We start from the raw sequence: 16,474 nt of genomic DNA on the forward strand, positions 1-16,474 counted from the left end.
AATTGTGTTTGTACAACCTAATCTAACCTTGATGTGGCCTGAAACTGTGAAGTCAGCAGCTGTGTGTCCGCGCAGCCTCTATAAAACACAAACACGGACAAACAAAAATGTGAATCCATTTTGTTTAAACATGTCATGTGTTTCTATCATTTCTCTGTCTGTCTGTGTTTCCTTTAAAAAAAATCTCAGCACTTGAATGAACCAGATTTCGACAACAGGCAGATGCAGTTGATTAAGCAAAGCTTATTGAAACAAATGGTTGTGCAATCCCAGCTTCGTCTCTCCACTCCTCGTCAAACTCTGGAATTCAGAGAAGGATGTGAAAAACAGCTTTTTCAAATATGTTGACTAAAATGTCGCCTCCTTTGCAGGCTCTTGTAGCCTAAAGGAGCAGGTGGACAGAGGGGATCAGGGAAGGACAACAAAAGAAATCTGGAAAACACTGAGAGGGTCTGAGTAGTGAGATCTACAGGTTCTGGTAGACGGGTTGCTACTTCACGTTTTAAACTTGATGTATCTCCAAAACTCATCTTAAATTCACTTGAGATTAGAATTAGGACTGAGATAATTTCATTACAGAAGGAAGGTCCTGTGTTGGCGCAGAGAGCAGCAATCTAAAGGTCAGAGTTGGGATCCGGACAGTTTGTCGTTTGCCGGGTTTGGGTCATACACTGGTATCAGAGCAATGGACTTACATTGGGTCATAAGGCACAAATGCATTTAAGTTTAGATGTTAAATAGCTGCTCATGAAAATATGTTTTTTATACATTTGTTAAAGCTGTCACCATGTTGTGACTCTGTAATATTAGACAGATAATCTGTGAAAAGATCTAGCTCCTCCACCTGAGCTACTATTGTTGAAGAAATGCACCGCTCCCGTCCAAAAACAACCAATCAGAGCTATAAGTGTCTTACTGCTGTCAATCATCCTAAGGTATGCTCAGGAAGATAATGATTGAGAAACAACTTACTGTCCAGGAAAACTGTTAATCTGATAAACCAGCAAACCAGCAGAGAGAAAGAGGGAAGATGTGAGTGATGCGTACACAAAGATGATTAACAGCATTAAGATGCTCATTCTGGCTCTGATTGTTTTGTTTGTGGCTGAATATTCTGAATGTATTTGTTCAGATGACAGCAAAACAAGAGGGCAGAGTAGCTAGATTTCACAGATTATCTGTTTCGTATTGTACTGTCACAACAATATGACAATTTTAACAAATATATATATAAAAAAATGTTTTTATAAAGGTTACATTAAATACAAAGCTATTGTAGACACATCCTATGTCCTTTTTTGTGATTTATTCTGTTCTGGCCTTGTTCTGCATGACTTCATGTTGAAATCCCACTCAGACAAGAGGAATGCTCCGATATTGTTCTGGTGTCTGAGTCTGTACACACAGACCTGGCTTCAAAAAGCAGAGGACAGCGACTGGGATGTAATCACACACACACACGCACACACACACACACACACACACACACACACACACACACACACACACACACACACACACACACACACACACACGCGCGCGCGCCCCCCCCCACACACACACTAAAAAACATGGAGGCTGTGTTGGTGTAAGCCCTTACAGTGTGGGGCCTTGTGAAAAACCACCAGAGAGGAGTGATGACAAAGAAGAGATGTTACACCTCTCTCCCCCTCCCCCGTTGTTCAGCCTCAGACATCAAGGTCAGACCATGATGTTTCCAATGAAGCACCGTTCCACCCCACTCCCGTCCACTCCACACACAACACACACCCACACACAGGTTGATGAATGCCCGTCGCTGTGTCCAGCTCCTCGCTGTGACATCATTAATACAACATACCATCCACAGTGACATCGTTAATAAGTGCCAGGGTGCTGACTCTTCCGTAATGGCCGTCTAAATTTGACAGGCTTGACGCACCGTCATATGGTCGTCTCGTTCTGAGGTGTGTGTGAGTGTGTGTGTGTGTGTGTCTAGGTGTTGAGCAGAGAAACCTGTGCATTCAGCAGCACCTGATTTACTCATGTTGTTTGCAGGGTGCTGGAAAATAGGCTCCAATGATGGCTCCCTGTCTTTTTTTATTTTTTTTACAACAATTAGGATCACATTTTCTGTCTGATTTAGAGACATGTCCACACACACACACACACATCCACAGAGAGGGCCGACTCGCTTCACCTCCCCCACTCTCACGGCCTACACTGAGCTGGAGATGGATTGTGAATAATTAGGCAGATAATTGCCCAGGCAGGGGCGGGGGGAAGAGAAGATCAATGACTGATTTTCAGGCCAGGTTGTGTGTGTTTTTCACTCAGAGGAGATGAGTGAAAGTTGACGGAACAAATTCTGTACAGGTTTGTGTTTAAAACTGTTTCGCATGTGAACTTGAGGTAATGTCCTGAACAAATACGCTAAAAAATGAAGGTGGAAATAAAAGTAGCAGTTCTGACAACAAAGTAAAAATGGAACCAAGTAATCCTCAAAGGCTACATTCCCAAAGCGGAGCGTTTCATCCTGTGTCTTTGTTTAGCCTGACTTCAGTGGGAACAGACGTCCTTTTCCCTGCTTGGCAGTGAGAAGATATAGAGGAAAAAAAACAAAGATGCAGAAGAGAGGAGAGGAGAGAATGAGGCAGGTCAGGCTGCACCTGGTAAGCAACGGATACATTCTGTCACTGCAAACCCTCATCTCCCTCCTCCTGTCTCCCGCTCTTGCTCCGACACACAGACAGGCTATCGACAAAGACTTGATCAGAGCCTCCTGCTCTTTGTTCAACTTCCTCTGAATCTTCATCTCTCTCTCTCTCTCTCTCTCTCTCTCTCTCTCTCTCTCTCTCTCTCTTTCTCTGTCTCTCTCTGTTGTGCTCTTGCTGCTCTCCTTCTGTGCTTCTCCTCTTCTCTCCTCCTCCTCAGACAAAGGTGAGCACATGCCAGACTTACAATCAGAGCAGGACTTGGAGCTTGCACATAATTGGCATGCAGACACACAGAAACACACAGACAGAGATGCATAACAGGGACATCTCCCTTGGCAGTCAGACAACGAAACCTTTATGACTTCTCAGTCATATTTATCTGCAAGCAGAAACAAAACTCCTCTTGTCATCAGGGGTCATTTTTTTAATTTCTGTTAAGCTTTTACCAGTAATTTTTTTTAGAACAGCTCTATAATCTAGAATTTCTTCGCTGTCTTTTTCATCAATGAAGAAGAATCTGGGGCAGTGTTCATGTTTTTACTATTTATAGTTACTGTAGTTTGCAAAGCATATCATCAAGGGTAATTGAAAAACATAGAGGCAGCCAAACAGCTTCGGGGAGGGGAAATGAGGCGTTCATATTCAGCCCCTATTACCCTAATGCCCCTACATAAAATCCAATACAAGCAACCATCTAGAGAAATTACCTGGTTAGAGTCCACCCGCATATAATTTAATCTCAGTATATATATATTCAGCTGTGTGGTAAAGTCTTCAGAGAACGTTCGTCAACAAACCGCATCATGAAAACTAAGAAGCACTAAGAAGTTGAGTAAAGGTTTAAAGTGTATTTAGGCTGACAAGCTGGCCAAGGAGCTCACAGAAGGACCCAGGAGCCTCATGGTAACTCTGAAGGAGCCGCACAGATCAGCACATCAGATGGGAGAATCTGTTAGCAGAACTAGCTGTTCAACGTGAAAACCTGGAAGAGCATAAAGAAAGCCTGAGCTGAAAGAAATTCATGTGAAAGTCTGGCTTGTATTTTGCCAGTCCTCCACAGCAAACATGTGGAAGAATGTGCTCTGCTCAGGTTAGACTAGATGTTTTTGTTTTGGTCTACATGCAACACTGTGTGCTGAAAAAAAGTATCACTGCACATCAGACTTTCACATCCTGGGCATTGGTAGAGTATCGCCTCCCTGCAGGACATCAGTAAACATGCAGACAGACCTACATCCTACAGTTTTAGTTTTCAAATCTGTGTGCCAACCTGACTGAAAAGAAAAAAAAAGGAAAGAAAAAAAGGAAAACATTTGGTGGAAACATACCTCAGGCCTTTAACAGCAGCAAGAGGTGCTTCTGCATTCATGGGGGCTGAATAAAAACGCAAACATGTCATTTCGATTTTTTTTAAAGATTGCTACTCACATAAAAGCCAAATAAAACACATTCAAATTTGTGGTTGCAATGACAAAATGCTCCTTTTTCCTTAAAAAGTGTAGTTTGTAATGCATATTATTATTGAGGGCTATTGAGATATGTGAAGCAGGCCCAGAGGAAAGAGGAGAAGAAGGAGGAGGAGAAGGGGAATGATAAGAGAAATGTATTACCGACACGAGGGGCAGCTGTGGGTTTAACGTTGTAAGAGATAGGCAATCGCAGGTTGAAGCCTTTAGTCGTCAGATACATCTACATATGAAAGGAGTGCCGCGGACCCCTGAACATCACGTATGCATTCATAATGCAGCTCACACATAGGACTGGGAATTCACTCAGCGCTTCATCTCCTGCTCAGGAGCAGCTGCTCAGATACAAAAAATAATCACTCTGAATTTGACCCGTCTTCTCTCCACCTGCCACGCAACATATCGACCATCAGAAATGCTTTTTTTGTTGTTGTTGTTGAGCCATTTCATACAAAAAAAGGGGCTGTGATAGAGGCCTGTCCATCCTTGTAATTACACGCTAGAAGGAGATTAAGCAGTGTCATTGTGATGTCTGCATTTGCTTCTCGCAGCATGTCTGCAGCCCTGTGTGAATTACAGAGAAAGTGAATCCCCAGCAGCGCAGACCTGTGTGCTCGGCAGATGATCTGTGATCTCCAGGTGGAGCAACGAGGCTTACAGGAAAAGCTGTCAGCTGACTGACAACTCAAGTCAAAAAACATAAAATATGTTAGGTTTCAGCAGCTCCTGGCAGACGACACGTTGGGGAAGCGGTTGGTTAACTTTAATGATTTGTTTAGTTTGGAGGCATGGTTGTGTGCGCATCTGTCTCTGTGTGTTTATTTTGAGGCGTAAGGGGCATTAATATTGAAACAGGGCTGTGTGGGCGGATGAATTCAGACACAGTTAATGGGCCAACTTGGTTATTTGCGTCAATATGCGATCCGCTACCAGGAACACAGATGTCAAGCAGAAACTAAATAAAGAAAACTTTGGGGCTGCGCAGGATGTTACTGTGAGCGAGAACAAAAATAAACACAAAACGAATCATACATCACAAATACAATAAACACTAGAGCCATGAACAGAAATTAAAGAATGACAGAAGAATCAAAAAGAGTTTGGGTTGGGAGAAGGACTGGAGACGGTGGTCTGGATCGGCGATAAGGTCACATTGATGTGCTGAGCCTCACCTACATCAGACAGAACATGAAAATGTCTAACTTGGTAGAATAGTGGTCCAGTGTCATATTTTCAGATTAAAACAACTTCTGCATCTTATTTGATAATCAGAGTCCAGTTTGGAAGAAGAACGGGGAAGTACAGAATCCCAGCTGCTGGAGGTTCATGAAGCCAACACACTCTGTGTCTATTTGGGGATGAACCTGCTCTGATGGTGTTGGTCCAATGGGCTTTACCAAGCCCAAAAGCAATGGAGTTGCCTGTGCAGTATTTATGAAAAACAACTCCCTTTAAATTAAGCTAAAAAATACAAGAACAACAAAAAACAGGTGCAATAGACAAACTAGTTTCCTCTGGCACCATAAACTGTTTTCAGGGGAGCTTCTTTCACTCAGCTACAAAATCACGTCGACCTGAAATGTTTCCTCCAAAGTAACACGTCTAGGATTTAAACCGAACCAGCAGTATCTCTGCAAAGTCTATCAAACTCGATGGGGGAAAATAGCTACTTCAGTAGCAGAGTAATGTAGTGTGTGCAGCCCAGAACTAGTAACCACACGCTGTGACAAAAATGAGAAACAACACCATTATGCCTTCTCAGCAGAACACAGAGCGCCATAATGGAATAATCTGCTAAACACATTAACTAAACATTACACTGTCACAAGGTGGTTGACGCACTATTAACAACTGGTGCTATTACTGGGCTACAGGAGCAGAGTGATCATCCACAGGAGCTCTGGTCCTGCAGATGTAACATTCCTCATGGGTTTCCAAGCACACACACCTGCAGAGTCGTGCCCTGCACTGCAGTTTACAGTCTGCTCATGCTGTTTTGTTTTTTTTTTTTTTCCTGTTTCTCTCCATAAACAGATCTGACAGAAGAACAGAACATGACAGTCTGGTAAATCCAGTTACCCTCCATCCACAGAGGAAATGACCCGGCCCAGGCCATCTGTGATTGGAAGTGTGTGTATGTGTTTGTGTTTTAACAATAAGAGAGGACAGGGTAGGGTGAAGAGAAGACTTTTGCCATAGATGCTCATGTTTTATTCATTGGAGCAGAGAGATTTTGTGGAATAAAAGCCTTTTTAAACATTAAGGAAAAAGAGAGGCCAGTGATGTACAGGACCGGAAAGATAGTAAGACAGAAAATAAGACTTCACTTGTTTTTTTTGTGGGGTTTTTTTTGTTTGCTGTTTTAGCTCTCTCCCTCCATCTTTCTCTCTGTCCTCTGTTTCCATTCTGAAGCTTTCAAACAGATGAAACCAACATAAGGGCCTGGAAGAGACTGAGTACAGAAGAGAAGAGCAGAAGAAGAAAGTGTGATGCACTCGGGAAAACTTACGTAGGGGAACAAAAAGGAAAGAAAAAAGAATAAGTCAAAATAAGATCGAGCAGGGAAGAAAAGGAAAAGAAAAGATATGGAATGAAAATAATTAATTTGAGAGAAAGGGAACAGTAGGAGAAAATAGGAGGAGAGGAGAGGAGAGGAGAGGAGAGGAGAGGAGAGGAGAGGAGAGGAGAGGAGAGGAGAGGAGAGGAGAGGAGAGGAGAGGAGAGGAGAGGAGAGGAGAGGAGAGGAGAGGAGAGGAGGGAGGGGAGGGGAGAGGAGAGGAGAGGAGAGGAGAGGAGAGGAGAGGAGAGGAGAGGAGAGGAGAGGAGAGGAGAGGAGAGGAGAGGAGAGGAGAGGAGAGGAGAGGAGAGGAGAGGAGAGGAGAGGAGAGGAGAGGAGAGGAGAGGAGAGGAGAGGAGAGGAGAGGAGAGGAGAGGAGAGGAGAGGAGACTAAAAAAGGTAAGTAAAGAGCAGGGAAGGGCACAAAAAGATAGGAAAAGCTGAACTGTGAAATGAAAGGAAAGGAAAGAAAAATACAGGATATGGGAAAGAATGAAATCAGAAAGCAACATAGGAAACATAACACAAGCAAACAAGCGAAAGGAAAATAATATAAAAGAAAAAGGAAAGGAAAGCAATGAATAGGAAAGAACAAGATGGAACAGGAAACATAAAAAAGGAAAGACCATGGAGATATACTGTACTGTCACATCTTATTAACATATCAGGGTAAGAGACAGTAGTTGCAAACAAACCAGGTCCAACATTTAACCACAGACTCATTTATCGTCCGCGTGCAGCGGCTGTGACATCAATAATTTCTCATGGAGCATTGAGCAATGACGCCATTTTCTTAAACTGCACCTTATTTCAAAGTTTATCTGGTGGCCTTTCCGGGTTCCTTTAATGAAAATGGGCAATTAATTAAAATCTCATTAAATTTCCAGCAACTGATTTTCTTCATCCCCATAATGGAATTTTTAATTGCATTAATTGGTCCCAAGTGATTGCTCCAGGGCATAAGCTTGTGATAAATGCTCTTATTAACGTGTTTTCCACACTAGAAAACACTCACTGAAGAGACCAAAGGCACAATCACTTCCAAACACTGATAAGACCAAAAGATGGTCTAATGTAATTTTCACTGAGGAGAAATGTTTCTTATTTTACTCTTTAAGGTTAATAGTTATGACATTTATAAAGTTACAACTTTGAAAATCTGCACAAAGCTTTTAGATTTACATTAAATTACCAAAGCATTAATGAACTTGAGTGACATTCCATGTTTAATCCGTAGGATTTAATATAATGTGAATCCATCCTTTGCATTTAACTTCCACCAAGGTGGGAGTGTTTTTATTGAAATTTAAGATCATTATTCCAAAAGGATATTTGTGAGGTCAGACACTGTTGTTGGATGAGAAGACTTGGCTTGCTAAACCAACTAAATTCTTCTCAACAAAGTAGCTTCTCCGGGTTTCGATGGAGTTTAATTCAACCATACTCAAACTGTTCCCACAAAGTTGGAAACTTGACTTTGCTCAAAATATTAATGTTAGTGTCTAGAACTACGAGTCCAACTTGAGAATAACCCACACTATGATCCTCCCTCCACCAAAGCTTACAGCTTATGAAGTGATGTTTTCCTGGCAAACCCAAACTTCCAGACCGAGAGGCGAAATTCATCATCCAGAAAGCATGTTTCCAAATCCAGTAACTTTGCATTGGACTTGGTGTCGTAAGGCTTGTATGCAGTTACTCAGCAATGGGAAACAATTCCAGGAAACTCTCTACACACCATTCTTGAGCTAATCTGAAGGATTCATAAGTGAAAAATAACTCTAAATGCCTCATGGAATATAAAAAGGCATAATGTGGTTTTCCTCATCTCTGGCTCTTCTTTCCTTATGAGAGAAAATGGGAGCCGACATCTCTTTACCAAAATATAACCAAGACTAAACGACTCATTTAGTCCCCAAACTATCATTTTGGTTTTCACTTTGTGTTTATGAGAACTTGTAACTATAAAAACAACCTATGACATCACTGGCAGACGTTTCTGCTGTCTGCTCTAAGAGTTTGTCTGATTCATTAATTAATTCACACGGGAAAATGTCTTGCTATAACAAAGCACTTTTGAAAATTAATATTAAGGTATTTTTCACTTAAAACAAGTTTTTATATCTTGCTGAAAAGTTACTTGTAAGTTAGTCTTGTCTTATTTCTGATACTGAAACATAAAGCATGGTTCTGTTGTGCAAAATAATTATTTGCAATGGCAGCTTAGGGATACCGAGGAAGCTTAAAAGGATCTGCTATCATTAAAACATTACATGCCTACTTTAACTCTCTCTCTTTCAGACGCTCTGTTTATCCCTGCTAAACCTCCACTTTGGCCAATTTTCCATTTGATGGAGTCACAGGAAAGCACACTATGCCTGCTTTTAAATTAGGAAACACCATTTGTAAGACTGCATGCTCTTGAATGTCTTTGCACTGAAAGAAAAACACATTTTTTGTGTGTTTTTTCCAAGCCAGGTTATTTTAATAGCCTTTGTGTCTCACCTGTCTTATCAGGACTTTGTTAAACTCAACATGGTTTCACAGCAGTTTTTGCATCACATTACATCTTCTTTCAGATATTTGCTTTCCCAGGTTATATGCTATGTTTTGTAAAATAATGAACTTTCCTCACAATTCCTCACAATTATCTAATGGAGCCTTCAGAGTAAATAAACAGATTTCTATGCAAGTAATGATTTCAGACATGTAACAAAATGTGTAAAACATTGTTCATACTGTATTTGTTCTTCTATCTTAGAGTTTTCAATTCTATATTAAAGCTAATATCTGCTTCCATAAACTGAGATTGTTCAGTCAAACATTTTGAACTGTTAATCTTTAACAACTGTCACAAATTTAAAAAGAAAACAATCTAAATTGTTGCATTGAGTTTTATTTATATTGTGTCACCTCAATAAAGAGCTACTGATTTTATTACTGCATCATTTGAAACATAATAAATTAAACACGGAGAACACAAACTAGCAAACTGGGACTTGAAACGACAAAACAGAGGAAAACAGATGTTCCCATTTAGTGTCGTGTGAGTCTTAATGTAATGAAAATGCATAAAAGCAGCAGAGCTTTCCGTGCCTGGAAGGCTGAATAAGGAACTTGTTTGCACAAATAACCCAAAATGCTCTGCTTGAGGCAGCATTGGATATTTTTTCCATTTCACTACCACCAAATGAATGCATTAAACCTGGGGCACAGCGAGAGTGTGTCTGTGAGGTCAGGCTCATAAAAAAGTGCCCCAGCAGGTGCCTGCCGCACCGCTTCGCTCACAATTATGCATTCAGTCATACGCACAGACACAGCTGAGAGGACGCATTCAGACGTCTTACTCCAGGCCACGGCGCTACTCGTTTCTTACAGCCGTCTTTAATCGAGGCTTCCTTGATTGTTTGGCGTCGCACATAAAAGAAGTGTGTTGCGTTTGGGTCTGTGTAACCGATATCAGCAGAAGTCATAAAACCCCAGAGGTCAGACAGATAAACGCAGGAGCTGCAGATTCACAGTGCAGATGTCTGTCTGATTACGATGATACACGGTTATGCTGCACGCTGCTGCCAGGGGGTTCTGGTGAGGACGAGGCTATGAGCCCTGTGATTGGCTGGCCTCTGAGTGACCTGGAGCTGATGTGAGTCTCAAGATAACTTCATGGAGAGCGGCACGTGGAGCATGACTCCGAGCTTGGTGGAACGTCATTTGGGCTCATGTTGATGGCTTCACTTGCATGCCAGGAAGTGGGTCAAGAACCTGTATGTGGCTGGTGGGTGAAAGTGTGGCTTTGTGAGTCTTTCAACAGTGAAAATGGGAACGTTATGCTGTGCATTCAGGTGAAGAAAATGTTTGCTGCTCTTTGTCTTCTCGGTCAGTGTCTTGTGACAGTATAAACTAGTGAAAAATTGCAAAAGCTTGTTTATCTTATTGAGATATTTAGGCATTTGGACACATCATCTCAATTGTAACAACACATGCAATTTTAAATAACACAACAGAAATGAGAGAGATTATGCTTTTAAACTTTTTGCAAATTCTGCACGGTGAGGAATAAATTTGGACTTTGCCATATTCGTTCCAGTTTCAAATGGCTAAAATTGCACAGCTGTGTCACATCAAGTATACTTGAAAATACGATCGCTCAGCGTTTTGAAGGAGGTTTGCTCCATTTGTACCCAAAGGCCTGACAGGGTGGGATTTACAGAGGCCTTCAGACAGATAATTTTAGCACCTCATGAGCCTGACGGGTTATAAAGAGGTTTAAAAAGAATAATTAATCAGTGGAAAACACTGTAAGTGAAGGACATTAAATGCAACTTAACATGTCAACCCTGATACCAAACTGCAAGATGCTAAATGAAGTCTCTAAAGATTTAATCAGGGGACCTCATTTTGCTGTTGTGAAATTAAAATGTTTCTGCAGTCAAGCAAACAAAACCCTTGATTTTTTTTTATGGTAATGAATGAAAACAATACAGTTCCTCACATTTCACTGAATTTGGAAAGCAGATTTTGTCCCTTTACTGTTATTTTTGAGTCGTTTCACCAAAATGGCAGTAAGAAATGTGTTTTAACATGATTGTTTTGACATACTCATCTTTGGTCAAACTCATTGAAATTGTGATATTTATTTATTTTATTTGTTTCTATTCCTTCAAATGTCTCTTGTGGTGTAGAACGTAGCTGGAAAGAGACCTAAATATTTTCCTATAGTCATGCCTCCTCAGTGCCTCAGCGTGGAGCAAAAGCTCCCATGTTGCTGCCATTGAGACCGGCAGCACTGCCGGTCTCAATGGCAGGGTATCACCGTGTTTATTTGTGACATGTTGTCATTTCCCCCCTTCATCTTTCATTAGTGCCCTTGTTTCCTTTTCTCCTCTCAGGTGTTTTACATCATTTAATCATTCACCTGTCCCAGCAATCACCTCCTAGTTAATATTTCAATTTCCACAGTTTCTCCTTTTAAACTCTTTATATCTCATTTTTTCTTCCATCCCTCTTGTAAGTTTGTACTTTGGTTTGTCTGTGCCTGCCCCTGGCCTGCATTAACAGTGTCACTGTGCATATTTTTTTCTTTTTCAGTTGCTCAAATTTAAGAACTGTGTCAACATCGCAGATTTTCCTGGTCCCTTTTTCATCTCGCCAATTACTACTAGAGGTAAGCAAGAAAATTAAACTTGATAACTTGCTGCTAAGACCAGACTCCATCATCAATTAAGTCTGAATGCACAAGTTTCTTTAAATATAACAAAGCTGCTGTAAGACCACCAGTAGGGATGCAGTGAAGCACTTAACTCCCCAAAATGACTGTAGCTGTGTATGAAAGGCGTCCATCCCAAAATATATTTTATTTAGTTTTTGTTTGAGGTGAAATGACCCAAATGCAGGCAGGACAGAGGTAGTCTTCATGGTGAAAGATCAATTTCATGAAATCAAAAAAAAAAACCTTCAGCAGCGATGTTCAAACATTTGGCCAAAGCCATCGGTCACAAAAATTCCAATTCTGTAGCCCAACAATGATAGAATATTTTAACAGAAACAATAGTTTCATTTTTGTGGAGGGGATCTGTAAATCATTGTAGGTCCAAATCTTTAATGATTCATCATTTCTTGGAATCTATAACTTTATTATTTATGCTCAGCAACAAGAACAGGACATGGGTGATTCATTTTTTGGAAAAGCTCACTGGATCAGTAAAGTCTAAAGAATGGGTGAGTAAGGAGTCCAACAAAGAGCTGCAAAGATAAGGGGGGAAATCATGAACAGAGCAAAACCTGACGAGAAAATGATTCAAGAAATTGGTTTAAAAGGTGGCAAAAAATTGGAAACAGAAATAACAAGGAAACAAGAAGTAAATGTTTCCAAGAAGTAAATGTAACCTAAAGTTATATTCAAAGTTATCTGAATATAACTTTAGGTCTATGAAAGATACAATGTCAGGGTCTGGGTTTTCTGTTTTGTTTTTTGTTTCCTTTTCCTTTTGTTCGTTGGTTTTAGTTTATTTCCTGGAGCACCTGTTATTTCCCGTGGCATCCACTAGCATCCACAAGTTATACGTGAAAGCAGAAAAATGTGAGTTCCACCGTCAGTCAGTAACCTTCCTGGGATACGTTCTTGAGGGCGGACAGGTAAGAGCGTCAAAAGATAAGATAAAGGCAGTTCTAGACTGGCCTAAGCCCGAGACCCGTAAACAGCTACAACATTTCTTGGGGTTTGCTAACTTCTACCGAAGATTCATACGCAACTATAGCAAAACTGCATCTCCCCTAACAGCTCTTACCTCCACCAAGAAGGTGTTCGTATGGACCCCTCAAGCAGATGCCGTCTTCGCTGAGCTCAAGTCCCGGTTTGCACATGCACCTATACTAGTCCAGCCCGATCCCAAGAAACAATTTTTGGTGGAGGTTGATGCCTCCGATACAGGGGTTGGAGCTGTGCTTTCCCAGACCACCGATCATGACCATAAGCTTCATCCATGTGCCTTTCTCTCCCGTAGACTGTCGCCGATTGAAAGAAACTACAACGTGGGGGACAGAGAGCTAGCTCTGGAGGAATGGCGACATTGGTTGGAGGGAGCTGGGCACCCCATTCTGGTCCGGACTGATCACAAAAACCTGTCATACCTCCAATTCGCTAAGAGGTCCAACCCGCGGCAGTCACGTTGGTATCTATTCTTTTCTCGTTTTAATCTGTCCATTTCATATTGCCCAGGCTCAAAGAATATTAAACCAGATGCTCTTTCCCGAGTCTATTCCTCAGACGACTCCAAGGAAGCCCCAGCTCCAATCCTTCCCCCCAGTTGTACAGTGGGAGTGGTCACCTGGGAGATCGAAGACATCATTCCTCAAGCACAACAAGTCGAACCCACTCCTGAATCCTGTCCACCAGGTAAATTATACGTACCTTCATTTGTCCGATCCCGTTTCCTCCAGTGGATACATGCCTCCAAGTTCTCCGCTCACCCTGGCATCAGCCGCACCATTGGGCTGATAAATCATAGGTTTTGGTGGGGATCTGTACACAAGGACGTAACGGAGTATGTCGCAGCCTGTGCAGTCTGCTCCCGAAATAAGTCTTCGAACCATCCTCCCGCTGGCCTTCTTCAACCACTACCCATACCCAAACGACCCTGGTCTCATATCGCCGTCAACTTCGTTACTGGACTCCCCGCCTCAAAAGGTATGACCACCATTCTAACCATTGTCGACCATTTCTCCAAAACCTGTCACCATTGCTGCTCTCAACAACACATCTGCATTTAATAAACGCCTGGCTGACCGCAGGAAAACTCCTGCCCACACATGCTCCGCAGGCCAAAAGGTGTGGCTGTCTACACGTGACGTTCCCCTCAAGTTGATGTCCAAAAAGTTGTCACCCAAGATCATTGGTCCTTTCAAGGTGTCGTCTGTCATTAGCCCCTCTGCTGTGCACCTTCGTCTTCCTCCGTCCCTGCACATTCACCCGACCTTTCATGTGTCCCAGATCAAGCCTGTCCTATCCAGTGAACTTTGCCCTCTGGCCGAAACCCCTCCTCCCGCCTGTGACGTCGATGGCCATCCGGCCTTCTCCGTCCGCCGGATTGTTGCCTCCCGGCGGCGAGGTTGGGGTCACCAGTACCTCGTCGACTGGGAGGGCTATGGTTTGGAGGAACGTTCCTGGATCGTTTATTTTAGACCCCTCCGTCATTAGGGACTTTCAGGACTCACAGCCTTCATCCTCTGTTTGGCCGCCAGGTGGCGTCCATTGAGGGGGGGTTACTGTCAGAAAGAAACAACAACGTGGGGGACAGAGAGCTAGCTCTGGAGGAATGGCGACATTGGTTGGAGGGAGCTGAGCACCCCATTCTGGTCTGGACTGATCACAAAAACCTGTCATACCTCCAATCCGCTTTTCTGTTTTGTTTTTTGTTTCCTTTTCATTGATTTTAGTTTATTTTCCTGGAGCACTTGTTATTTCCCGTGGCATCCACTAGATGCCGCAAGGTTACAGAGTCCCTGGAGAGATGCGGGGTCGACCCCGTAGACGCACCTGCAGCTCATTTGGAGGGCGTGGACTGGATGGATTTAAGCAACGGCTGACCAACTTCTCATGGCCTGAGTGTTTGCTTACCTTGGTAAACATCGTTCCAGAGAAAGGCCCTCTGCAAATTACTTTGTGCTAATCCCTTGTTGTCTTCCACGCCAGGTGAACCTGCTGTCTCCTCGTCGTCCCCGAGTGTGCCGTCTGCCCCGGGATTCTGAGTGAGCTTATGTTCCCCACCGTTGTGAATTACCTTCCTCGTGTGTCCTCCCTTGACGCCGTTGGTGTTACCAGCCGGACGCCATTCCCCGTGTGCTTGCCTTCCCCCTGTTGTCGGTCCGTCTCCAGTGGATTCTCCTTCGGGACGCCACAGGATTTACCTGCCGTGCCCGAACCCATCTGGAGAATTATTACAACTGGACCAAGTCGGACCCCGCTCGTTCCGCCACCTACAAACCTGTCCGCCCTCCAACGAAGCCCTCTCATCCAGCGCTCTGTTTGCAACCACTTGCCTCCACACCAAGTAAGATCCAGTCTGTTTACTCCTGGAAAATCTCTCATCCACTCTTACTAATCCGTTGTCTCTCGTTGACAGTAAAACGATCCGGTCATCTGTTCCAGACCTCATTCCCTTTTCCCTTGGATTCAATAAACTTATCATTGTTCATTTATTTGCCTCTCCTGATTGTGTTCTCGCATGTGGGTTAGAAAACTTGGAACCAACATGACAGATACTAAAGGGAACAGAACAGTAAATACGCACCATAAGGCTCAAAGCGACAGAATGGACCTAATATGAAATATAAAATATTACAAAACAGAAAAAAATATTACTAGTCTCATTTGATTTTTTTTTTTTATTGGTTACTTCATGTTAATCCATTGATATCTGCATTGTGTAGTTTAATAAGTGCCTCAATTCAAAGATTTAGTAACTATATATTTCAGTAGATCTGACACTAGCAGATATATTTACCTTTATATATGATATACAACTAAGAAATGATCTAAAACGGCGACCTCTGTCCGCCAGTTCCACGCTCACATTCATTAAAGTCAGGGCGATGTTTCTGACTGACCATTAGTGTGAATGAAATCTGAACCAAGCTGAAATATAAAAGATTTGTGGCCAAAAAGAGGTTTCGTTGCACTTTCTTATTTCCAGATGTATTGCGAAGAGTTATAAAGCGCTTTTGATTCCCATAATGTTTGAGGGATGCCTCTCAAAGATTTCCAGCATCAATCCATTCATCCAGACAGTGAGCTCCCGTCTTCTGGGAGCGGCCCGGCTGCCTCCTGTAGCCTTCAGACATGTTTTAATGGTGAGCCTGAACTTTTGGCTCCTCTGGCACACACACACACGCACACCCCCACACACACGCTCAGTGGTACTGAATTGCATATATATATCAGGCCTAGTCACCTACCAATGCCTCTATCCCATTTTTATTCTCCTGTTGTCTCTTATCGCCCGTATTTTTTATTCAAAAACATGCTTTTTTCCACTATCAAATCTTGCACTTCCCATGAATGCAGGTTATTTTTCTCCTTTTTACTCATGTTTTCTCTTTTGTTCCTTATCTGTCGTTCTGTCCCCATGTTTCATTTACCACAGCATCACTCCTCCTGTGCTCGTTCCATTTACCACAGCGTCACTCCTCCTGTGCTCATTCCACTTCCCTTTTCTTTTTCATGATTTTCACATTTCTCTGTTTTCTGTGGAGAACGC

The 16,474-nt window shown here is 42.5% G+C and overlaps 1 long non-coding RNA gene across 1 annotated transcript; it reads left to right on the plus strand.

Annotated features, from left to right (window-relative positions):
- Nucleotides 1–11,409: 11,409 nt before the first annotated feature.
- LOC145552958 (uncharacterized) lies at nt 11,410–15,416 on the plus strand. The gene is made up of 4 exons (XR_014089101.1): nt 11,410–11,883; nt 13,223–14,839; nt 14,911–15,268; nt 15,341–15,416. It is a non-coding gene; the product is annotated as an uncharacterized LOC145552958 (long non-coding RNA).
- Nucleotides 15,417–16,474: the final 1,058 nt, after the last annotated feature.

The sequence above is a fragment of the Poecilia reticulata genome, chromosome 9 (assembly GCF_904066995.2).
Source record: "Poecilia reticulata chromosome 9, P_reticulata-male-v2, whole genome shotgun sequence".
In the NCBI taxonomy this organism is placed as follows: domain Eukaryota; kingdom Metazoa; phylum Chordata; class Actinopteri; order Cyprinodontiformes; family Poeciliidae; genus Poecilia; species Poecilia reticulata.